We start from the raw sequence: 26,401 nt of genomic DNA, 5'->3' as shown, positions 1-26,401 counted from the left end.
CCATAATCCTAACCATAACCTAGCCATAACCTAACCATAAGCCGGTGGTACACTTACCAATTTGCATAGGAATTTCAAGAATGTCCGGCGGCCGGCGGCCGCAAACGCGATCACACAAGCAGTATACGCCGATGGACAGCTTAGATCGTCATGAAATCCGCCGTATAAACCACTTTCAGATGTGATTACCACAGCGAAAAACATTTCGTGGTGAGCGGCACGAAAAACATGACGAAATCGTGTTGGTGCGCACGAAACCGAACTAAAACTTACGTGACAGTTTCACGAATCCCGTGAGACCGGGTTGCTCCATTACTTGGTTGCTTCACAACAGAAACACTGACAAGTCCTGCACACGACATGGTCACGATTCCGTGAAAAATGTATTTAAAATAGGTCAATGGTTTTTAAACTTTCAAACATCAAACATGGGCCCTTAAAATCCACTATGCTCAGGATGTTTGCTGTACCTTGGAAGCGAGGCCAATTCAGGCATTTGTTTTTTGTTTTTCCCAGTTGTTGAAAAGGTAACATTTTGGAGATACAAGGTTTTTAAGGGACATGTATGTATTATATGCATCTTAGGATGATGGACCCCATGTAGGAATGGCTTTGGTTATTAGAGATAAGCAGATTTCTGTATCCATTATACCAATAAGTCATGCTCTAAGTATGATTGAAGGAAGGACATACATCTAAAATCATAGTTAATACGGTATAACAGCTAAAATAATAGCTCTGGTGTTTGCATGTGGTCTGTGCGTTTGGGAAAGATGACGCAAATAAAACCGTTACTGAACGTCTGGCTTCGTACTGAACAATTCACTTGAGAGAAGAAAGCTGAGTTTGTTCAGCATTATTAAATCTGTAATTTACCACCTTGGGGAGCAATCAAGCTCAATTTGCAATATGTCTTGATGGAAGGAAAGAAAATCAGGTAGCACACTGTCAGAAAAATGACTGGTCAACAGTTTGCAACTGGTAATTTATCAGATTTATTAAAGCTGGCATTTTTCATCTGCGTAAAAAAAAATTGTACTAGTAAGGGGAAAAACAGCTGTGCAATTTCCATGCACGAGAGGGGGCATGTCTCATGATGGCATGAAACATATTTGGCTGACTGTGTATTTATATATGAACTGGGATACATTGGGCAGCTTAAAAAGGCACATTATAGAATTCTGTCTAATCAGAAGTGTATAAAACTAAGGTACAATGCCTTGAGCTAAATGTAAGTAGAGCAATAAGGAGGTTACCTTCTCTATTTTTTGGAGTTGTGTGTAGGATTAACAATGCTAATATGCTCTACTCCCAAAAAGCACAGAGTAATCAGCAAAATCAGAATTTGAGTGATCAAAGGGGTAATACATTGATCATTTAAGGATTAGCATGAATTTGTGCCATAGTCCTCATTGGAGACTCTCTTATTTGAGCCATATGCTTTCAGTTTCTTGGATGGAAGAGCAAACAATAATATGTGCAGTATCAGTATTCAGAAACAGATGGCATGAGATGTACAGAAATCACAAATGACAAAAAATAGATCAAATGAAAACTAATTTCAGTTAGAAATCCGTTCACACACAAAGCACTGTGCTTGCAAGAATTATATCCTGCCAGACTGAAAACAGATTTGAGACAAAATTAAAGAAATGTTCATAAAATCCATCTATCAGGTCCTGATCAAGAAACTTCATGTTGATGAGACGTATTTGCTGAACAAGTGCATGTCGCAGCTGCTAAGACCAAATTCCAGAGTGCAGCTTGGAAAGAATAAAAAAGCTTTGGGTGACCCCTAACTGTTGGCTGGAGACTTTACACTCACTTCCAAAGCAGGGTTTTGCAGGAATGGAAAATATAATAACAGGAGCTTGTACTGCTAATCAACTTCAGCATGCTCAGGGATTTTTTTTTTTTTTTTTTTTTTGTCATCTGGCTTCAGTAAACTTAACAATCGAAGTCAGGTTGAGCGTTCACATGAAGCTGGCTATTAATTCCTAGGTCAGGGTTTCTAAACAATTCCCATAAAAGATGCGGTTGTAGTGCTGGATGACTAATCACAAACACGGACAGAAGTATTACATTTCTCAGAAGAACAAACTATAATCCTTAGCAAATATGAGGAGTTAAAAATATAATACGGGGTAAAAGCAACAGCTGCCAGGAACCAGGAAGGAAAGCTAGTGATGTACCACAGACTGCAAATGTGTAATCCAGAGGCTTACAAATACAGCTATCCTTTGTTTATGTCATCATTATCATCATGCATTACAAGAGTGTATTATGAAATTACAGATGTGGTACCTTGATAACTACTTAAAAAAATATGAAACATTAAAAATAACTAATAAAACAAAACTATTTTCATGGTGATGTCGAAGAGGAATTCAGTAAACTCACATCCAATCTAGTTTCAGCCTTTTTATTTCATTTGCAACTTTGGCGGCGATAAAATGTTTTGGGAGCAAAAAAAAAGGACAAATAGAGAAACTATTTACCTCAAATCTTAAAGTCAACTAGTAGGCTGTAAGGCTTTAGTGTTCAGTGTTTAGTCAGTTTCTGTTTAGGATAATGATGCTCTACAAAGGCATATGGAACAATGAAATGGCTTTGAAATTGCTTGCAGTTCAAAAAACTCTATCCTTCCCCTCTTTTGATCTGTGCACCAAGACCCCTGGAATCTTCCATGAATGGTGATACTATTTTCCAAGATAACTTGGTCAGTAGGTGGTGTTTTAATATGCTTTGGTCCATTACTTCAAACATAACCTGCTCTGGAGTAGGTTAGGTGTCCAGCATAAGTTACCATGGTGATGTACCCTAGTAAGAAGTGAACCACTACGGCAGCCCTAAAAGTTAATCCTGACCTTAATTGATATTCTCAAATCCTGCTTCATAGTACAGGCGTCTGGTTTAACTCAGCTTTTTAAAGACTGATCTGAACACTGTTGTACAGATGTGTCAGAATGCGGGAGGAATACAAACAATGTCACAACGGATGTTTTTAAGAAATGTGTAATTACTATTCAAAGCTTATACAGGGGTTCTCGACTTAAATCAGAGTTCCTTTCCGAATTATCTACGTAAATGGATTTTCACCATAAGTCGGAACACCGACAAAAATGTAAACAAAGTCATTATGTGCATCACTATATCGATCAGTTCTTCAGAAAAGTCATGACTGCCAATGACTTTCTTGCATGTCGGAGTCCTTTTACAAGAAGATAACACAATATTGTAATGGACTGATGCTGCTGTTGATGATGAGGTTTCAATGTTTATTGTTCAGATAGAAATTTACCGAATGTCAGTGAACATGTCATATTTAGTTGGCTCACCTCTGATTGGCTGAGAGTCAGTAGTAGTGTGCGTGTGTTGCAACTTGTTTGATGTTCGTAGGTGCTTCGCCCTGTTTCGAGCGTTTTACTGTATCTAATTTCACTTCCATGGAGATGGCTTTCCTTTTCTTTGAAGCACTGCCATCAAAAGAGTCTGACTTACGTAGGGCTGCACGATTATGGCCAAAATGATAATCACGATTATTTTGATCAATATTGTAATCACGATTATTAATCATGGTTGTTCATCATGTTACAGAAAATATCTATTTTTATTGCACTACTTTTAAGCGAACAATACATGAAGCGTTTTCAGTGCAAAATGAAAGAATAAATGATAAATAATAGCAAAATAAATTTGCAAAGTGCAACTCAATGGAAACAATTACACTTTGGAGAAATAATTGTGCGAGGGAATCACATATTTTTTGTCCTGTGTTTTGACTATTTATCTGAAGCCCTCATTGCTCACTGTATTTATTGGACATGTCTTTGTCCAAATAAAACAATGTTGCATCCGTTATCTGTGTGTCTTTGGGAGGTAGCTGGATACAGTGTTGCCCGATGCAGGGTCGCTGTAATGGTTGTCTGGGTTGCCGCTGGACACGGACGGGGATTTTGTGAATCAACGTTGGCTTTAGCCTTCATGCTTTCCTCGTATTTGCGTTTGTGATGTTTTTTCAGATGGTTAAACAGATTAGTTGTGTTACTGTGCGGGGCAGACACAACTCTGCTACACTCTTTACATATGACTTATTCTTGTTTAACGTGACTTGTCCTGAATCCGAAACAAGTCCAGACGATGGATGCTGATCCGTTTCGAGGCACTAGCTCCTCACCATGATGCTCCTAATCTCCAATTGCTGCTGTATTTTCTTCTCTCGACATGACTCGCTCTCATCAGCCCAGTCCACTGAGTGATTTGAGGCTGCCGCTGCAGGGTGCACTCGCTTGTTATTTAGGCAGCTTAATGAAGCCTTAACCATGTGTTCGCCACCTGGTGGTTGGCTGACTACTGGTTGACAAGGCGCTTGATAAGATATGCACCAGAGCCCACATTTTAAATGTAAATATCGCCAACGATCAGGTTAATTTAATTGTGGCAGCCAAAATCGTGATCGCGATCAAAATTTGATTAATTGTGCAGCCCCAGACTTACGCTTGGGAGCCATAATGAAATGCAAAAAGTTAACTAATATAGCACAATCCAAAGTGGCGTACAACCAGCAAATGTAAACAAAGCTGTCTTATTGCACTGCGTGACAAGGTATCCGTTCGCTCCACTTGTCAACTAGTTCCACGTAACCACTTCCAGCATAACGATGAAATGTTGTAGGCCGACGACGTCGTAAACAGAGGACCCCTGTAATCTAAATGCTCATTCACACTGACATCACAAAGGATGAACTGATTTGAGTAACCACTGTGAAATGTAATTCATCAGACACAAAAACTTAACAGTCCACAACATTATCCTGGCAGGTGTCAGTTTGCCTCTGTATTCATCTCTGGATTTGTTCTTTGGGCAATTTGAATTAATTGAAAATTATGTTACATTTTCACATCTCTCTGGGTTCAGCATCCAGATCGATCTTATTATACTTTATATAGATCTGTAATGACAGGAAACATGTTTTGCAAATTAATTGTGAAACTAGAAATAATGCCTTGCAGCTGTAGACCTCCTCAGTCCAGTCAAGGTGCATTTTTTACATCCATCTCTGTCCAGACCTAACCTTTGACCTTTTCCATATAAAATGTCAACATCTGATCCTTTTATCCTTGGAGACATTTGTGTGAAATTCTGCTGTAATTAATGTACGGATGTTTGAGTTATGGGCATAAAAGCATTTTACACACAGTGACCTTTGACAGTGTCCAAGGTAAAATTTGTGCTAAACTCAAAGAAATTGCCTCCAGACCTTTAAAAGATCTCATTCATGACAATGGCACAGACGTATGTACAGATAGCTCAACAGACACCCCGAAAATCTAATGCCTCTGGACAGACGCATAAAAAATGTAGAAATTAAAAAATATATGACACGATGAGATATAGTTTTACAGTTACTATATATCATATATAGTAGAGGGAAACCACGGAAAACATGGATGGATAATGTTCTGGAGGACCTTCATTCGTGTAACCTTACAGTCGATATGGCCAAGGACAGGGATGAATGGCGACAGCAAGTTCAGGCTACCACCTGACCGTCCAACCCCCTCCCTAGGGGAAGAATGGACTCTAAACGCATGATGATGTTGATGATTATTTAACCCTCGAAGAAGAGTGGAAAAATAAAGGCAATAAAAACCTAAATAATGAATTCAGCTTTGAAGGAGTTCAGTAAAGTTTCATGTGTTGTCGTACTGGGTTTTCCTCAGTTTTCTAGTTTTCTCTCAAATAATTTAATGCTTTTATGGCAATCTATTGTTTTGCCTCTCAATTAAAATGCACCGTACAGTTGCAAAGACAAGGTAATCAAAAGTGCTTAGTGAATAAAACATTGTGTAATAAAGAGAGGTACATCAGCTTTAAACAGTGACAGATTTGCATCGTGTGTGTGTGTGTGTGTCTTGTTGAAGTGAGAATTTTTCATGTCTGGCATTTCTCCCAGCAAATATTGTTTTATTGGTGTTGCCTCTTGTTGTTGCCAGATTTCTCTAAGTGCACCAGTCTCAGTGGCCATGTTGTGGCTTTATATTTTATTTAGCATTTTCTTAACTTCACTTTCGGTTTTTGGAGATATTATTAAGTGGTTGTTTGTTTTTTCTATTTCTGTATTTTTGTGGATTGATCTTCTTTTCTCGTCACAAAGCTTTGTAAAGATTTAAGCTGGGTAAGCTTGTTTCAAGGTGTTCATGTATGTTTTATTCCTCTATTTCTGACTTTAATATGAAATTCAACTTACTCCAAATAGGCTCAGTATACATTGCTAGATGTGTCTGAGTGAGAAGAGGTTCTTCTGTATGTCGGTTTTCAATTTTGTTGATTAGTATAGTTTGTCATGGTGCACCACACTTCACTTGATAATATAATGAAACTGAATTATTAAAATAGTTAAGGTATAATAATCTTAGCTGCATTTCAACAGAAATAGGTCTTCATACTGACATGTAGTGTATGTGAATTTTTACTTGCAAATTTTATGCATTTTTCCAATCAGATAGCTTCAAACATTTACAAACAATAGCCAATAAAGCATTAATAAGTTATAGAATGCATTTTTTCCCCCTCAGTTTAACTTTTCGATAAACTATTTAGCAGCAGATTACTTAGGTGCAACAGTTTTACTAAGAATACTCACAAAACACAAATAAGGCTTTGTGCAAATGACAAATAACACCGTCAAACAAAACTATTGCAAATGCTGCACATTTACTGCCATTATCAGACCAACAGGGCAGAGCAATCCAAACACATTTTTAAATTAAACATAAAATGCTGTATAAAAAAAAAAAAAACACAGGCTACTCTTAAGGTCACCACAGCATATTTAAGACCTACTGATTGTTATTTAGGAAGATGGGTATACATTGACAGGAGAGACTCGTGGGAGCAGTCTCTTCACTCCAAGTCCAACTCCATAATACACCATCTCTGGCATGCATGTTGCTAGGATCTAATATTGCCTGGCCAGCTGAGCAGTCCCAGGAATCTATCAGTGTTCGGTTTCCACCAGTTAACAGGGTTTACGTCCAGGGGAGCGGCGTTGTAGCCATGGAAAAGTGGATTGGTCTGCTCTGTTGGTCTGTTTCAGAACTGTGGGATCCATTTGAGAAGTACTTTTTCTCAAGCAGTAGAGCCATGCCTGTAACAGCATTTCCTACCAGTTGTGTCATGGCTTTCTTTTCAATAGAGATCGTTATTCCTCGGGCTTCATCTTGGCTGGTCCTATCGTGATTTAGTTCATCATCATCAGTGGTCTAACAGCTTGGTGTTGGCTTGTATTCTTTCTGGAGTAAGATGTTTGTGGTGAAGGTCTAACACTGATTCAGCCAGCACTGGTGATGGAGCACAGAGACTGAACTGAGAGGTGAGAATTGATCAGACTGAAGGTGATCTGGTCAGTGTTGGTAATTGAGGCCTCTTTTTTTTTTTGCAGACACAAGTAGTACACTTGAACGCTACCAAGACTGGTGCTATGTCCTCCATAAGTTGCCAGTATTCATCAGTCACATCCAGAAGCCTGGAATCTCAGAGTTTGGTCGCTGTGTGATCAGACCACACAGTAGTCACTGCCCAGCGCTGCATCAGCCGTCTTACAAACATCTTGTGGATCAGCTCCATCTTGTTTTGCACGATTGTATTAGCTGGTGAGCTGGAAGTTTTATTTTTGCTGTATGCTCTCCATTTCATTGGTAGCAACTGTGTTATAATTTAAGCTTACCAGGTCCAACAATGACCTGGTCCAAATAGTCAGAAAATCAGTCATTAGAGGCAAAGCATATACGGTAAGTAAAAGGCGGTTAGGATGGATGGAATCCTTTGCTTCCAATATATTTTGTGCGTTGTCCACACAGCGCTGCACAGTGAACTAGTGGTTAGCACTTTCGCCTTGCAGCAAGAAGATCACCGGTTCAAATCCCGGCCTGGGATCTTTCTGCATGGAGGTTGCATGTTCTCCCTGTGCATGTGTGGGTTTTCTCCGGGCACTCCGGCTTCCTCCCACAGTCCAAAAATATGCTGAGGATAATTGGTTACTCTAAATTGCCCGTAGGTGTGAATGCGAGTGTGATTGTTTGTCTGTATATGTAGCAATGCGACAGACTGGCGACCTGTCCGGGGTGTCCCCTGCCGTCGCCCGAGTCAGCTGGGATAGGCTCCAGCACCCCCGCGACCCTAGTGAGGATAAAGCGGTGTATAGAGAATGGATGAATGGATGGATGTCCACACAGCCTCTTCAAAGTTTTCTACTAGGCTGCCAGTGTGTTTGATTGGTATGGCAGTAACATAGTCTAAGAGACAATCTGAGAAATGGTACAAAAAACAGAATACATTATCCGTTAATACACTTAAATGGAGAAATTATTCACAGCAACTAATTAATTAAACATGAGTCATTAACCTTCATAATTTGTATTACTCACTCACTCAGAACCTATTTGTTGTTAGTTTCTGTGAATTCTCTTAATTGCATTGAATGTACATTTCTGACCCACTGGTCATTAACACTCATACATAACATGAAAATGAAAAAAGCGTTAACTATATACAGCATACAGTATGCACGTGCAGTCTGTCTAGTCTTATCTACACGTGCACATGAAGCCAGCAGAAACCACGCACACAGTTCACCACCAGACAGTTGCTGTGATGAGCAGGCAGAAAGGCAAACCTCTCTGGGCATAAATATGTCCAGCCTTAAGATATACAACTGGCAATTCCATCTCCAGCTGAAGCTTCACCGATTGCTTTTTGCCCCTTCCCTACAATTCATGCAGGCGTGCAGTACACAAGACAAAAACATGGCCTTGCACACATGCAGCACACTCACATGATGCACAGAATGACAGGGGGAAAAGGAAGGATATCTAACAAAACGAAAACAAACTCTCAGTTACCATGGAGATTATGCAAACATATCCATCAATTGTACATTGAAGTGCTCTGCAGTGAAGCAGCAACCTACAACCAAGGAAGCAGTCCTATTCCTTATAACTAGCAATGCTTAAAGTGAATCAAGCAAATCAAATGCTTTGTTGCACATGATGTAATATTCATAAATTTGTCCCTTTACATCAAATGTGTTACATTTTAATTCAGAGAACAGACTGAGAGTCAACATGATTGTTGAAGATGATTACAGATTATAGCCTTGTCACAGTACTGGAATTCAGCTATGATACTATTGTGACAATACTGAAATTTCTAACTTAAACAAATTACCTTGAAAATACCTATAATCGGCTCTACTTTCAATACACAGTGACAAACTGTCACAACACTGAGTAGGGGTGTGCGCAGTTACCCATTCAACAATAAATGCTGCTTCCTAGACATGTGGGTACCAGAGATACAAATCAGTTAAAGTAACTATTCATTTTTTATTAAGCATAACTGCTAAAAGCAATCGCACTATTGTTATTTTTAAATGTTGTGTTAAATTGGGTTTTACATGTTGTCATCATGTTTTACAGGAAAATGTGCAATGTTCATATGCACAGTGCTACAAATTCAAAAACTAAATTGCTTGTGAATAGAATTTGGTTAATGAAGGATGGAAAAGTTGCACTAGGCTACTTTAAATCTGAAATGTCGTTGAATCAACTGGAAATGAGTTCATTCATTCAAACCTTTATTCTCCAAAGGACATTGAGATTTCCCTCATTTCCAATGCCGACGAGATTACAGATACATTAAAATCACAGCACAATAAAACAAGTACAGAATAATCACTGTGAACAATAATCTCATCGGCGACAGGGTAGATAAATTAAAATCAGGTGGAACAGTTGCAATACTGAGGGCGTAAAATTTTCTCTTGTTTAAAGCCTCAAGACAATGTGATTGTCATACATCTGAAGAACAATAAAGTGCAAACAATATAGTGTGAACAACAAAACGGCACCTTTTTATGTATTTCCAAGTACAAAAAATTATCTCTGACTATTTTAAGGCCCACCCTATGTGAGCAGTCCATAAGCCGTAAGGCACTAAAGTAAACCTAATGCATTTTCAAGTAACAAATGCATCTGAAAAATAGTAGCTGGTATCTGTGTATCAATACTTCAAAAAAAAAAGAGCACTGAAAACATTTCAAATGTTCAGAATCAGTATGTATTGAAAAATCTATATTTTGACAATACTAATAAACTAGTTGCGACAGACTGGCGACCTGTCCAGGGTGTGCCCTGCCTTCGGCCGAGTCAGCTGAGATAGACTCCAGCACCCCCGCGACCCTAGTGAGGATAAAGCGGTGTATAGAGGATGAATGGATGGATAATAAACTAGTCCAGGACGGATGTATAACGGATGGGAGGGTTAATCACAATTATTGGATTAAATGAAAAGTAGGTTCTCATGTATCTAGGTATCTTTACATTTGATTCTACTTTAATCCAAAGTTTTTTGATTCAGTATAAGGACACATATTCAACCGTTAACCCTAACCTATGTCCTTAAAGCATTTAACAGCAAATACCAAAAGATTCAGTTATATGCTGGTTAGTGAATGCATGTAGATTTAGCAGCATTTGTGATTGTTTTAACATGCATACAGATAGTTTGTTGTGTTGGGATCTTAAAATGAATTTAATGCAACATTGTACATAATGTAACACACTACGTGTTTTGGTCATTTATTTAAAATAGGATAAGATATGATGGAATACGAAAATATGGAATGCTCTATTTACATAAGCAGACTGTCTGAAGACTGAACTTGATTGGAGTCTACCTTTGCCTAACTCAACTCATTTGACAGGCACAAACCTGTCTATATAAGGCCTCACATTTGGAGTAAAAATCAGGGCATGAGTTAAACAGAACTGTCTGTAGACCTCCCAGACAGGAGTATGTCAAGGCACATACTAGGGAGGAAATGCAAATGATGATTTTAAAAAAAAAGTTAAATAACATTTTTTGTCATCATTTACATTTCTTTTATTTTCTCTGCAGTACTGAAAACATACTGAAATTTTCTGCATCAATTCACCCCTGAGAATTTGTGAAGCACTGAATGGTTTAAGGCTGCAGGGCATTCCAGTGGATATTGTAAACACATCACTTTATCAGGCAGGTAAATCTAAGTTCTGTGTAATGGTAAATTAATGCACAACATTATTGTCAACAGCTTTAATAAAGCATACACATTGCCTAAATTGCAGCATATTCCATAATAATGCAAATAACTATTACAATAGATAAAATATAGGCATCATAGTTGTTATGTGTGGTTCTCTGATGAAGGAAATAGCTCAACTCTGACAGAACTGTTGCAATGAATGTGCATTCATTGAATCTCAAACTTTAAAATACTGTCACGCACAAATGACTGTGCAATTATACACTCAAGTAACATCTTCCTGGAAAAACAAACACTTTAAATAGGAGCCCATATTTTACTTCTGTCCCACAGCCTTGTTTCTTGGCGTATAACTTCTGGGAGAGCAGAACTCTGAACTTGTAGATGTCACACAGCAAGCGCACATGGAAGTTCAGCAAACTTTATGCTCGATAAAGCTACAATACAAATTTACAATTGTGTAATAATGCAGAGTTGGTGAGATACTGAAGGTTTTATATGTTGGGTTCATGCAGTGTCAGTGTTTGGAAAAATAAAACACCTCTGAAGGAAAAACCCTTAAATGCAGCAGTCAAGAAAGCTGATGCATGCTCTCCAATAAACATAGCATGACTAATCCCTCCTCACAAATGACAACTCCTAGTCATCTTACACACAATGACTTCAAAGCAAAGCAGTTGCCACAACTCAGACATGAGTGATGGAACTGCATTTCTTTCAGTAGCACACAGGGTTAACTAAACAAGCAATTTCAGTGCAGCAGCATTTACTAAAAAGCTTGATGGAGCCAGCTAAGCTCCTGTGATTGGCCTTTGTGTGTGAAAGTGACCACTTAAGTGCTGTGCAGCCCCTCCTGAGTGTGTTTGTAGGCATAAGCATTTCCTCTGACTTTTTGCCTGCTTGCACTGTGTGTTTGTGTGTGTCCTTGAGAATGTATTGGTGTGTGCGCACATGCTCACTGGTGCATTTGGGGTTGTTTTGCTGTGTGTGCATGTGGGTGAGAGACTACGTCTGTGTTTTTACCCTGCTTCGTTGTGCTGCTGTGTAGTGTGTTTACATTATTTTAAACAAGACGTCAATGCCTCATAAAAAACTGCAGTAAAACAAGGTAATATAGTCACAATTGTAATCCTAAATATTGTCCACAGAAAAATTATTAGTCATAGGGGTTGACCATTTTTGGATTTTTTTCAATGCCAAACACAATACCTGTTATTATTAATCATGGAGACCAATGATTGATTTTTGGAACCAATATAGATTTTCAGTAAATTTGAAACCTTGGCATCAAAATATAGAATTACACAAAATCCAGCAAAAAAAAATCAATAAGGGCCCTATTATGTACTACATGTGTTTAAAGAGTATATATGAGAGTTATTATAATTATACTGAAGCAACAAGCAAGTATTTTCTGTGTAAACATATGTACACTCAACGCAACACTTTTGTTTTTGTTCCCATTTTTTATGAGATGAACTCAAAGATCTAAAACTTTTTCCACATACACAATATCACCATTTCTCTCAAATATTGTTCACAAATCTGTCTAAATCTGTGATAGTGAGCACTTCTCCTTTGCTGAGATAATCCATCCCACCTCACAGGTGTGCCATATCAAGATGCTGATTAGACACCATGATTAGTGCACAGGTGTGCCTTAGACTGCCCACAATAAAAGGCCACTCTGAAAGGTGCAGTTTTGTTTTATTGGGGGGTGGGGGGTGTCCACTCCTCTTCAATGGCTGTGTGAAGTTGCTGGATATTGGCGGGAACTGGTACACACTGTCATATACGCCAATCCAGAGCATCCCAAACATGCTCAATGGGTGGCATGTCCAGTGAGTATGCTGGCCATGCAAGAACTGGGACGTTTTCAGCTTCCAAGAATTGTGTACAGATCCTTGCAACATGGGGCCGTGCATTATCCTGCTGCAACATGAGGTGATGTTCTTGGATGTATGGCACAACAATGGGTCACGGTATCTCTGTGCATTCAAAATGCCATCAATAAAATGCACCTGTGTTCTTTGTCCATAACAGACGCCTGCCCATACCTTAACCCCACCGCCACCATGGGCCACTCCATCCACAACATTGACATCAGAAAACCGCTCACCCACACGGGCAGTCTAAGGCACACCTGTGCACTAATCATGGTGTCTAATCAGCATCTTGATATGGCACAGCTGTGAGGTGGGATGGATTATCTCAGCAAAGGAAAAGTGCTCACTATCACAGATTTAGACAGATTTGTGAACAATATTTGAGAGAAATGGTGATATTGTGTATGTGGAAAAAGTTTTAGATCTTTGAGTTCATCTCATAAAAAATGGGAACAAAAACAGAAGTTTTGCGTTTATATTTTTGTTGAGTGTATAATATCGTGAGGTAACACTTTCCTTAGCAAAAAATTAAATCACACTCCCTCTACATGTGTTGTAATCCAAACTTCTCGGTTCTATTTTTTGGTAGCAGGTCCTGCTTTGCATACACGTTGTTGCATGAGTCCCTCCCTTTGAAACTGTTGGCCCTTCCTGCATTTATGAACATAATCACAGCGACTTTCCACATCGCTTTGTAAACAGAAGGTGCTAATGCAGATGGCAGTGAATTCCAAATTTTTAAACAAATTCCCCAGTAATCAAAAAATAAAATAATCTGAAAAAATATTTTAGATCATTACAATGGGAGTCCCGGTTAGGGCAGCACCCTGATAAAACATGCCTTGCATCTGTCTGCGACAACTTCTGATCATTACTAATAAAACACCTGGTTTTGCAGAAAGAGTAACCGCAAACTGCTCTGCTAAGTGTTATGATGGAGACAACTAATAAAATGAGAATAGGAAAAAGGAAAATGATAAAGCAAGCAAACCTAACTAACTTCTGCACTAGCAGTGTAGCCAAGACAGCTAAGAATGAAATGGAAGAGGTAGGTGGAGAAGGAGCAGAAATTGACACCATACTGAAGGCAATTTCCATAAACTTCATGGAACAATGAGGGTCATTACTGAAATGAGGGCTGCAGAATGATTCGGTTGTTGGCACCGTTGTCTCACAGCTAGAAAATGCCTGGTTACTAGTACTCGATTCAAAAACATGCTTCCTGTGTCTTTTTTATTGCTGGAGCCAATCCCAGCTGACTTGGTTCGAAGGCCGGTGACACCCTGGACAGGTGGATACCAAATCACGTGACCTAAATATGTAGGGGGCGGCAGGAATTGACAGGACTTTGAAACACCCCACAATTTAATCAAGCTTGTATCATTTCCAACGGATAAGTTCTGGTGGATTTGTAGTAGGATCGCAATCGTGTGATCTTCAGCAGGCAGTAGACGCAGCATTCACTTGTTGTCATCGTTAAAGTGATGCTGCGCTGCTATCTCACAATGATACAGAAATTTTTAACAAATCCGTGGATCCAGACTATAAGCCGCATCACTGCCAAAATGTAATGACTTGGTCCTTGTGTCATTTCTGATCTTCCCTGGAAATTTCATCCAAAACCGTTAGTCCGTTTTTGAGTAATGTTGTGCACGGACTGATGTCGCGTACACCAGTCGTCACGTAACTTGGTGGACTAATAGCAACAGTAGCTAGCCCTGAATGAAACCAAGATGGACCTGCACAAAAATGATAGGAAGAGAAGAGCATGGACAAGGAAAGGAAGGCCACGTGATCCAAAGTAGACTTTATCATCTATCAAATATGGTGGAAGCAATGTAATGGTAAGGGCATGCATGGCTGCCTGTGGAACTTGATCAGTGGTGTTTAATGAAAACGTAGCTGCTTATAGAAACAGCTGGATGATCGAATTCAGTTAAATGTGGGGAACTTGATAGGACTTCACAGTACAGGCCATGGCCCATAACATAACACAAAGGCAACCTACGAGCCTCTTAGGGCAAACAAATGGATTGTTCCTAAATGGTCATCTTACCTCAACCAAGTTGAACATGTTTTTTTACTTTATGAAGACAAAATTGAAGGACGAGGACCCGCAAACAAGCAGCAACTGAAAGCATCTGCAGTAAAGGCCCGGCCAAGCCTCTCAAGAGAGGAAACTCTAAACTTACTGTTGTCCATGGGTTCCAGATTTCATGCAGCAATCTTATGTCTATATGTTGTATATGTTTACAATTATGTTAGTTTGTCCAAATAGCCTGTGAAAATGGTGGGACTATGCAAAAAACGGTGGTAATTCCTAAACATTTGACGCAGCATTGTTGTTAAACCTGATCTGAACTGAAACTGAAAGCCTACACTTCTATCACATCTTGATTAAGCTGAAATCTATTGTGGTTGTGTAGAGATACAAAACTATGAACACTGCATCACTGCCCAAAAGGATCTGACTGATTTTAAAACAGTTGTATTTTGCAGCATCGTACTCCATGGGTCCAGCCCTTTCTACTTCTATTTCTCTCTGCTTTTGCAATAAACAAAAACTGGACAAAACACCTGTCTTGGTTTGATAGTAGTTTGAAACCTGTAGTTTCAAATGAACTGTTGTCCCCCTTGTAGAAAGAAGGCATAGTTATACAATAAATATAGAAAGACCTTGTTGTACTTTTTTTTTTTTTGAAAAATTACCATTTTTTTGGCCCCCTTTGAATCCTGTATAGATATTCAAAGACACAAAGGTGTTTGTGTTCGCTGGATGTAAACAATTTTGTGTGCGCACAACATTAATATTTCCCACATTTTCCAATATATGGTCTTCTGCTGCCTTCCGTCTAACAGTGCTTAAATGCTGTATTAATAGCATTAATCTCTTGTGTGTGAGAGAAAGTGACAATGAGAGAGAGATGGTGAGGGGAAGAAAGAGAGGGAAAGAGAAAGAGAGAGAAGGGTGAGTCCTTCAGCAGAAGGGGTCAGTGCTCTAATCTGAGAAGGTGATGACATTGTGAGGATATTTAATGAGAGGATAAGAGCAAAACCAAGGGGCGGGGGAATTAGCCTTTTTAGATATCATTAAACATTAATACTGTCACGGGACAGGGGCACACTGGGGTCCTTTTCATTGACTTTCATGCTGTGTGCTAATAGAGTTTCACCTCTGGGGACGTCCGCACACCCCACCCTCAACCCTCGGTGCAAAGCTAAAATGAAGATCAGATTGCCACCCTGCTTCTGAGGATGATATTAGTTTATGTGTGTTTATGGGAGTATGTGTGAGTGTGTGTGTGCCTGTGTGTGCTAATTGTAGATTATCTGAGGTTAGGCGATCTCTCTTGCTCTCTTCCTGTCTTATGTTCATGAGTATGAGATATGCAAAATCAAATTATTTCAACCTTTTATCCCCAAATTTATTTATTAACTTTTTCAATTTTACAACAAACAAAACAGTGACAATCACAGTCAATTATTATGAAAATTACTTAAATTATCACTTGACTTACATACAATACAAACAAACAAAAAACAAAAAAACACATTCAAAAACAACACGCAAGAGCAGCATAAAATGTAGTGCTTAAACCAATACCACAGTCCACATATTGTAGATTAAATTATCACCAAATTCACAAAAAAGTATAGGGGTACGTTATAATTTCAATTTATCTAAAATTGGTTTCCATACACACGTGGACAAAATTGTTGGTACCCCTCAGTTAAAGAAGGAAAAACCCACAATTCTCACTGAAATCACTTGAAACTCACAAAAGTAACAATAAATAAAAATTTATTGAAAATTAAATAATCAAAAACAGCCATTACTTTTGAATTGTTGATTAACATAATTATTTAAAAAAACAAACTAATGAAACAGGCCTGGACAAAAATGATGGTACCTCTATAAAAGATTGAAAACTATTTGACCAGAGTGACATGATTAACTCAGGTGTGTCATTTAATTGACATCACAGGTGTTTCCAAACTCATAATCAGTCAGTCTGCCTATTTAAAGGGAGACAAGTAGTCACCCTGCTGTTTGGTGAAAAGGTGTGTACCACACTGAACATGGACAACAGAAAGCGAAGGAGAGAATTGTCCCAGGACATCCGAAAAAAATTATAGACAAACATCTTAAAGGTAAAGGCTATAAGACCATCTCTAAACAGCTTGAAGTTCCTGTGACAACAGTGGCTCATATTATTCAGAAGTTCAAGACCCACGGGACAGTAGCCAACCTCCCTGGACGTGGCCGCAAGAGGAAAATTGATGACAAATTGAAGAGACGGATCGTTGGAATTGTATCCAAAGAGCCCAGAGCAACCTCCAAAGAAATTAAAGGTGAACTCCAAGGCCAAGGTACATCAGTGTCAGATCGCACCATTCGTCGTTGTTTGAGCCAAAGTGGACTTCATGGGAGACGACCAAGGAGGACACCACTGCTGAAAAAAACTCATAAAAAAGCCAGACTGGAATTTGCAAAAATGCATGTTGACAAGCCACAAAGCTTCTGGGAGAATGTCCTTTGGACAGATGAGACCAAACTGGAGCTTTTTGGTAAGGCACATCAACTCTATGTTCATAGACTCAAAAACCAAGCATACGAAGAAAAGAACACTGTCCCTACGGTGAAACATGGAGGAGGCTCAGTAATGTTTTGGGGCTGCTTTGCTGCATCTGGCACAGGGTGTCTTGAAAGTGTGCAAGGTACGATGAAATCTGAAGACTATCAAGGCATTCTGGAGAGAAATGTGCTGCCTAGTGTCAGAAAGCTTGGTCTCAGTCGCAGGTCATGGGTCTTCCAACAGGACAACGATCCAAAACACACAGCCAAAAACACCCAAGAATGGCTGAGAGAAAAGCGTTGGACTATTCTAAAGTGGCCTTCTATGAGCCCAGATCTGAATCCCATTGAACATATGTGGAAGGAGCTGAAACATGCCATTTGGAGAAGACACCCATCAAACCTGAGACAACTGGAGCTGTTTGCTCATGAGGAGTGGGCCAAAATACCTGTTGACAGCTGCAGAACGCTCATTGACAAATACAGAAATCGTTTAATTGCAGTGATTGCCTCAAAAGGTTGTGCAACAAAATATTAAGTTATGGGTACCATCATTTTTGTCCAGCCCTATTTCATTAGTTTGTTTTTTTAAATAATTATGTTAATCAACAATTCAAAAGTGATGGCTGATTTTGATTATTTAATTTTCAATAAATTTTTATTTATTGTTACTTTTGTGAGTTTCAAGTGATTTCAGTGAGAATTGTGGGTTTTTCCTTCTTTAACTGAGGGGTACCAACAATTTTGTCCACGTGTGTACATCATAAAATTTTTGGGGATTACCCGATATTTCAAATCTCAATTTTTCAATGTGCCGCACTCTGACAAATTCTCTAAGTCAGGCTTCAAATTGAGGTGGGACATCTGCCTTCCATAGTCTCAGGATGCACCTTTTAGCTATGACCATACCCTATGCAATCAGTAAAGTCACATCGTGACCCAGTGATTGCAGTACTTCTGAGAAGCCCAAAAGAGCCGTTTCAGGGTCAGGGTTAATAGTGATTTTAAGCGCTTGGGAGAACCATTCAAATATTGCGACCCAAAAATCCCGAATCCTTGGGCAAAGCCAAAATTGATGTGCCAATGTACTGTCCATAATCTTACACCTTTGACATAAAGGTGATGTTTGTGGAAAAAACTTATGCAGCTTCACTTTTGAGTAGTGCAACCTGAAAACTACTTTATACTGAATGGTCTGAAGTCTTGAGTTCACAGAACCATGATGAATGTCGCTCAACGCTCTCTGCCAGATATCATCCCTGATTGAGATATTTAGATCGTCCTCCCATTTCTGTTTAATTGTCAGTGTAGGAAAAGAATATTTTTTTAAAAAGAATTTTGCTAGTGAAGAAATCAAATTTTTGGACTCTGGAGGCCCCAATAATATTTTAAAGAGATCATTTTCCATAGGAAGGGAGTCAAAGGTTGGAATATTTTGCCTAACATAGTTTCTTAACTGTAAAAACCTAAAAAAAAAAAAAAAGACTTTTAGGCAAATTGTATTTTTTTTGTAATTGCTCAAATGAGCTAATTTTTTTGTTAATATACACATTTTTAATTGTCTCAATACCCTTCTGACTCCATTCCCTGAAAACAGCATCTGTAAATGAGGGGGGAAAAGCATGATTGTGCCATACCGGAGTGTATACAGCCGTATTTGGGAGTTCACAAAATTTTCGGATCTGCAACCATATTTTTTGAGAGTGCAATATAGTAAAATGTTCTGCCCTCTGAGAGGCCAATGGCCTAGGTGATGAGAAAAGAATTGCATGGAGAGAAGTCTTTGAAACCAAAATATGTTCTATTGTCAGCCAAGAGGGGATATTATCTAATGATGAAGATTCTTGATTTATTTGCCAATGTACCATGACTCTGACATTGGCGGCCCAACAATAATGCAAGAAACAAGGTAGGCCTAGGCCACCATATTCCCTGGGTTGTTGCAGGTGTTGTTTTGATATTCTATGCGCCTTGTAGTCCCATATGAAAGGTAGGATAATCGAGTCAATCAGCTTAAAATAGGATTTTGGGATATATACCGGGATATTCTGAAACAAATAAAGAAATCTAGGGAGGGAAACCATCTTAATAGTATTTATTCTACCAATCAATGATAGTGGTAACGTTCTCCACTTTTCAACATTTTCTTTAAGAGAGATTAATCTTTGAGTGAAATTTAGTTTGAATAGAGAATTTGGATTCTTTGTGACTGTAATTCCCAAATATTTAACAGTATCTGAAATTTTGAACTGAATTGAAGCTACGAATGCAGGATCCAAGTCTGTTGTAAGTACCATAAGATCACTCTTTTGCCAGTTTATGGTATAACCGGATACCATCCCAAAACCATTAATCAATTTTAACAAAATGGGAATAGAATGCTCGGGGTCTGATATGAAAATGGCGACATCATCAGCATAGAGTGTTACTTTGTGTTCAACTCTTCTGATTGTTATAGGTTTGATAAGTGGGTTAGCTCTGATGCTAATAGCCAGGGGCTCAATCGCCAGAGCAAATAACAATGGTGATAGTGGGCACCCCTGGCAAGTGCCTCTCTCCAGTGGAAATGGATGTGATCTGTCTTGATTAGTAACAACTGAAGCAGATGGTTGTGCATAAACTGAACGGACCCAGGACACAAATGATTCTCCCAGACCATATTTTTCTAGCACCTTGAACAGATATCCCCACTCAACCTGATCAAATGCCTTTTCGGCGTCCAGATATAAAATTACTTGTTTAGAGCCTACTGGGAATTTGTAGTATGTGATATTTAGCACCCTTCTCGTATTGAAAAAAGAGTACCTGTTAGGGATGAACCCAGTCTGATCCCCATGCACAATAGACTCAATACATAAATTTAATCTAGTAGCAAGTATTTTAGTGAATATTTTACAGTCAAGATTTAGCATGGAGATTGGACGGTAAGATGCAGGATTGGACTCCTCCCTACCAGGCTTTAGTAGTAGAGGTATGTTTGCTTCATATAACGTAGGAGGGAGGACTTTAGTTTCTATTGAATGTGTGAGCATTCTAAGTAGGAGTGGGGATATCTGTACTGCAAATTTCTTTTAAAATTCAGCCCCATACCCGTCAGAACCTGGGGCTTTCCCCGAAGAAAATTATTTAATGGAGTTCAAAACCTCTTTTATCTACAAAGGTTGGTTCAATGTGTCACGTGAGGAATCATCCAATCTTGGAATGGGGATCTCCTTGAGCCAGGAATCTACATCTCCTTGTGCTTTTGACCTGTACAGCTCTTTATAAAAATTGGCAAAACATTCATTTATGGACTTTGGCAGAGTAATGTTGTCTCCAGTATTGGATTTAATTCAATGTATAGCCCTACTATTTTGTTGACCTCTAAGTTGTCTAGCCAGAAGAGTGTGAGGCTTATCTCCAAGTTCAAAATAACGTACACGCAGACGTGACATTTGGGAGCTTACTTGTTTTGTTAAAATTGTATTGTATTCATATTTAAGATTAGTAATTTCTTGTAGAATAAGATTGCAATTATTTTGTCTATAACTTGTTTCTAATTCTGATATTTTATCATCAATATCCTTTAGTCGAGTATCCATCATTTTTTTCTGAGAGGCCTCATATGAAATTATATGTCCTCTCAGGACCACCTTAAATGTCTCCCATAAAACAGAGTCCTATGTGTCCATTGTGTCATTAGTCTGTAAAAATTCCTCAATTTTCTGTGACAGATGTTTACAAAAGTTAGTCATTCAGTAAATATGGTTGTAATCTCCAGGTTGAACTTTGTTTTGGTATATTAAATATGAGATATGCAAAATCTAATTATTTCAACCTTTTATAAAGGAGGGCTTGCATACTTTTAACAAATCCTAAGAAGCATATAAAACCTACAGGATGCTATTCTTATAGCATTATTCTTATGTAGTTTTTCTCAAAGTAACTCTCACAGTATCAAGTAAATTTCTTTCATATGGTTCTGTTCTGTATTAGTACATGATATGCTAATTCACTTTAGTGTGAATTGGTCAGTGTTTATGTATACAACACAAGCATGTTCTGGTGCCACAACAGTTTTAATCTTTAGCAAGGTTTAAGTAACATTTAGCTCTGTCATAAGTTAATCTCCTGTTCATTTTCTCATAATACATTTGTTTGAGCTTCAGTGTTGAAAAAATGAAAACTCAGACTTTGAACTTTACTAGTACTAGTGAAAAACACAACTATGGGAGAAGTGTTGATCCTGGTACTATTCTGCCGCTCAAGTTATTTAACTCAAGTGTCCTCTAACTGTATGGTGCTGGCCACAAGAAACACCAGCAGAGGGCAGTAATTCCCTTCTAAAGAAAAAGGATTGGTTGTACCCACAAAGTCCTGTTATTGTTTGTGTGTGCGTGTGTGCGTGTGTGTGTGTGTGTGTGTGTGTGTGTGTGTGTGTGTGTGTGTGTGTGTGTGCGCGCGTGCATGTGTATGTGTGTATGTGTGTGTACTTGTTGTTCATTTGGGTGTGGCTGCAAATGAATGAGCCTGGGTGATCACTCTACTCAGTGGGATGTGGGCAGATGGTGATAGAGGGAGCCATTACTGTACAAAAGTAACTGTGCAAGTTATATTGAAATACAAATTAATTAGTAAATCTTTTTCCCAGGGATTCCTGTCCTGTCTCCTCCTCTCCCGGAGTGCTGTCTGTGAACATCTCGACTGTGCAAAGTAAGAAACATTATCACAACACGCAAGAATTAATTATTTAGTTATTGTTCCCATTTTAAAACTAAAAACTGAAGGTTGACAGTTCATCAGGTGTGACAACTAAAAATTATTTTTAACAATATGTAGATGTTTTAGTAGTCTTGCATTTTTTGTTAGCCTTTATTTTTATTTAGTTCTGACTTTTTCTTTATTATTTTCATTCAGTTTTATTTAGTTGTTAAAACGCTTATCTAAGACACAGTTATATTAAGAATAATTCAAAATAGGACTCTTCAGCTTTCTCCAGAATTTTGCCACCATTATACTGACTTTGATAGATTGGCATTAAGACATAACATGCTTGCCATCTGCTGGTGTAAAACTGACACAGCTAAAAAAAAAAAAAAAGGGAAGTGAAATAAATTGGCAAATATGTAAACAGACACTACAGACACTGTCTCTATAATGTTAGTTTATCTAGATCTAGGTTAGTTCTCATTTCTTATCAAGTGTCATATTTATGTCAGACCATTTTTTCTCACTGAGTTTTGGTTATTTTGGTAGTTTTTATTTATAATGTCAGTCTTGATGTGAAGTGAACTATGTGGTTTGAAATATTCAGGACTGTCCTCGAGGCTTTATTTTTCTTTCTCTAACAGGTCCACTCAATCCAGTTACAACAATTAATCTGATCTGAATCTGCTTCGGCTGACCAGGCGCAGCAAAGTAAGTGGATGCACATGTACTTAATTTGATTTATCTAAACATAGAAATTTTATAAATTACTTTTAGGCTCTCTTGTAATGATTGGTTTTTAATGGTGGAAATCCAACAGAGAAGCTGCCCTTGAAATGAACTTTTTGAGATGTAAATGCAGGCACAATGAATTACCACATACATGTATCTCTTCCATACAAGTTAAATATGACTGAGTCACAGGTTTCCAAGGGTTAATAAATTTAAAATTAACTGTACAGAGTGATATGTGTCACATAAGCATACAGTACAATTGTCCTGTTCAACGTATACCAAAAAGGGTTTTATGAAAAATATGATTTTATATATCAGTTGTAATCAGAAGTGAACCTTTACATTTATAATCTAAGTTACTCAAGTATTTCTACTTTATGTCTTGACTCAACTACCACTGATGAAACTACTCAAGTTTTTGTATTTATCTATACGTCACAATATTGTAATAACAAATTTGTTCATTTAAACTAAACGATAGGAGGGTGACAACTTTTATTTCAAGACTGGACAGTGCTCTAAACTGTGTTTACTAATGTTAGCTTGAAGATTATTTAGCACACATTTCACTTTTAACAGTGGTGAGAGTTGTGGTTGTGACAGTAGCTGCAGCATTAAAATATGAGTAGTTGGGTTAGGCAATAAAATGACCTCAGCAACTATAATGTGGAAACATCCCACAATAATGATGACAAAGTGATGGGGATTGCCCTGCCCTAATTTGCATATATATGTATATATATATATATATATATATATATATATATATATATATATATATATATATATATATATAATTGAGCAACATTGTGTAAGGAGTCTGCACCTTACATCTCACTTAAAAGATTCATTTTTATATTTAGGAATCCCATGATTGGCTCAAACTGTCAGTTAGATCCCATAATGGACTCAAGACCCAATTATGAATAGACAAACTAACCACACACCACAGCTTGCTCTTAGTTCATGTTTTAACTCTGGTCTGTTTAGATCTATCGGCTAGACGTCCAGTCACCCCATTCTGCTGGAAGGCTGATAGCCACAGGTCACATGACCTGGAAGAAAAAGCCAAGGAGACTTTTGGGATCCCTCTTTGGTCAGAAACACCGTCTCATTGTTATTGCATGCACACACTATGAGTAACATGACTGATGGACTGCTCTATTCTGATTAAAAGTGGGTGGTAGGAGAGGCTTGATGAGCTTCAAAATGAATTTATCTTGTGCAGAAACACAGAATTCACTAAGAAAATCAACCCATGTACTGATAATGTATACTTCTGTGCAGTTTTGAAGCAATTTGAAGTGCCACGCCATTCTGAAATGCAAAACAATAAAGCTATCTAAAAAGGAGATAGTCACAATAGATATGATGTTTTGTGCACAGTGATGGAACAATTTCTTATTCTCTGCTGCAACCTCACTTTATGTCTATTTTTCCTGGCCTGGCTTCAGCATGGGCTGTATATCAACCTGAAGGGAAGTCCAAAGGCTGATGAACTGACCTGTGTCCGTGTGAGACCACATTGTTTTGGTGTCCTATATGCCCTGGGAACACAACACCCAGCGCAAATCTGGTGAGTAACAAAACTTTTTTTTTTTTCCTTTATTCACATTTAATAACATGTAAGCATTGTGCAACGAACAAACAAAACAAACAAACAAAAAACAGACAACAGGGGTACATAATTGAAACATACAATAGGTTGTGAGTATTGTGTGTGTGCGGGAGTGTAGGGGTGAGCGTGTACATGTGCTAGTTTGTGGTACTTTCTTGGTGGTTGTTTAGCTGGTTATAACAATAAAAGTAACATCAGAGATCATGAGGAGGGCTTAAGCAGAGGCAGTGTTTTAAACAGTAATTTCATAATAATAAATCACAAAAAAAAGAAAATAAAAGAATAGGAAAAGAAACATGGCAAACAGACAACAAAAGGAAGTAGACACACATTATAGTATGATAATGCTAAATTGAGGGGGAGATGAGGGAGCAAAAGAAAGGAGAAGACAAAAAAACAAGGATCAAGGAAATGTAACAAAATATATTTGAAGGGAAAATTAATTAAATTTAGTCAGAGTAGCAGTAATGGCAATAATAGTTGAAAAGAACTGTAGGAAGGAACTGTCCAAAGAAAACTAAACTTCAAGCAACACATTGATTCCCAACAAAACTTCTACCATCCGCCAATGTTAAATTGATGGAATTTATTCTTTTATGAAGATGCCCAAGCAGGCATGTGTGACTACCAGAGAACTAAGATTGAACTGTAAAGATTAAGATATCACAATATAAGAATATTCTCATCCTCTAGTAATTACTAGGTATACTAGACCTATTGCTTCTTGAGTTTTGTGTACAGTCATGCACAAGCCACTTGACTGACCCATCTCCAGCAGCCTCTTTAATGTCAGTAAATGGAATAAGAAGTTTCTCCCAGTCATCAACGTAGACCACAGAAACGGCTCCCTGCTGCTACAGTTCCTCTAATACACCAGGGACATAATTATCCCTTCTTGGAAAGGCATGCTTGCCTTCTGCATGAAAGTTAACTTGAGACTGAAGTGAGTAGCTCCAATGTAGCATGCAGTCCATCTATTCAGTTAGGTTGCAAGTTGGCATCTGTCCTGCAGGAATGATTTTTTTTTTTTTTTTTTTGAATGATTTTGGCTCCTCCATCAAAATATCCCGGGTAATATGGTGACATTAGTCATATAGACAAATTCTATGGAAAGGCCTTCAGATTCATCACAATTTCACAATGTCAATTTGACTTCTATCAACAGATTATGCTGCTGTTTGTTCAGTGAAACTCCTCTTTAACAGTTTAAACTGTGGAGTGTGTGAAGGAATTCCTTCAGGCAGATTTTAGCCTCTGACATTGTAACACCTTCTGCCATCTTACCACCGTCAGGGGCTACACCAAGGAAAGGCAAAACTGGCAGATTTGAAAATACCACATCAACAGTCTTAAAAAATATACACAAAGCAATGGGGAAAAACAAAATAAACAGATGCACGTCCAGAAGCACATTTGAACACCTATTCTGTACAAGTGTTAGGAGTGTTTAGACTGTTACAATGAATGTGTTCATCCAACTAGATGAATCAACATTTGTAATGCTGTCAGGTACAAATACAGACAAATGGACTAAAGGCCAGTTGCCTTAACCTGCACCTTTTCTCTAAATGAGACAGTCTGGATTTGCACTGACTGAAACTGAAAAAGCAGCTGTGCTGTTCTGGTCACCCAGTGAAGTCAAATATTTTTAATGTAGGTACTTTCACTGAAATATCCACAGTATAAAAACCAAATATGCAATTTCAGTGTGAATAACAGTGATTATTTCAGCACGATGGACAAATGATGGACAAATAATGCACAAATAGTAAAATGCAATATATCATTGAAGTTATCTTTATAGCTCATTACAT

At 38.2% G+C, this 26,401-nt stretch overlaps 1 protein-coding gene across 2 annotated transcripts in view; it reads left to right on the top strand.

Moving 5' to 3' along the window:
- Positions 1-26,401, top strand: part of pcbp3 (poly(rC) binding protein 3) — a 91,434-nt gene that overhangs the window by 16,369 nt on the left and 48,664 nt on the right. For both annotated transcript variants that reach the window (XM_051958619.1, XM_022191842.2), the window contains exons 2-5: positions 22,179-22,240; positions 22,879-22,945; positions 23,960-24,065; positions 24,424-24,545. The gene's annotated coding sequence lies outside the window, so the exon portion shown is untranslated. The remainder of the gene's footprint in view (positions 1-22,178; positions 22,241-22,878; positions 22,946-23,959; positions 24,066-24,423; positions 24,546-26,401) is intronic.

Source organism: Acanthochromis polyacanthus, chromosome 14, assembly GCF_021347895.1.
Source record: "Acanthochromis polyacanthus isolate Apoly-LR-REF ecotype Palm Island chromosome 14, KAUST_Apoly_ChrSc, whole genome shotgun sequence".
Lineage (NCBI taxonomy): Eukaryota > Metazoa > Chordata > Actinopteri > Pomacentridae > Acanthochromis > Acanthochromis polyacanthus.
This window is presented reverse-complemented; position numbering and strand designations above follow the sequence as displayed.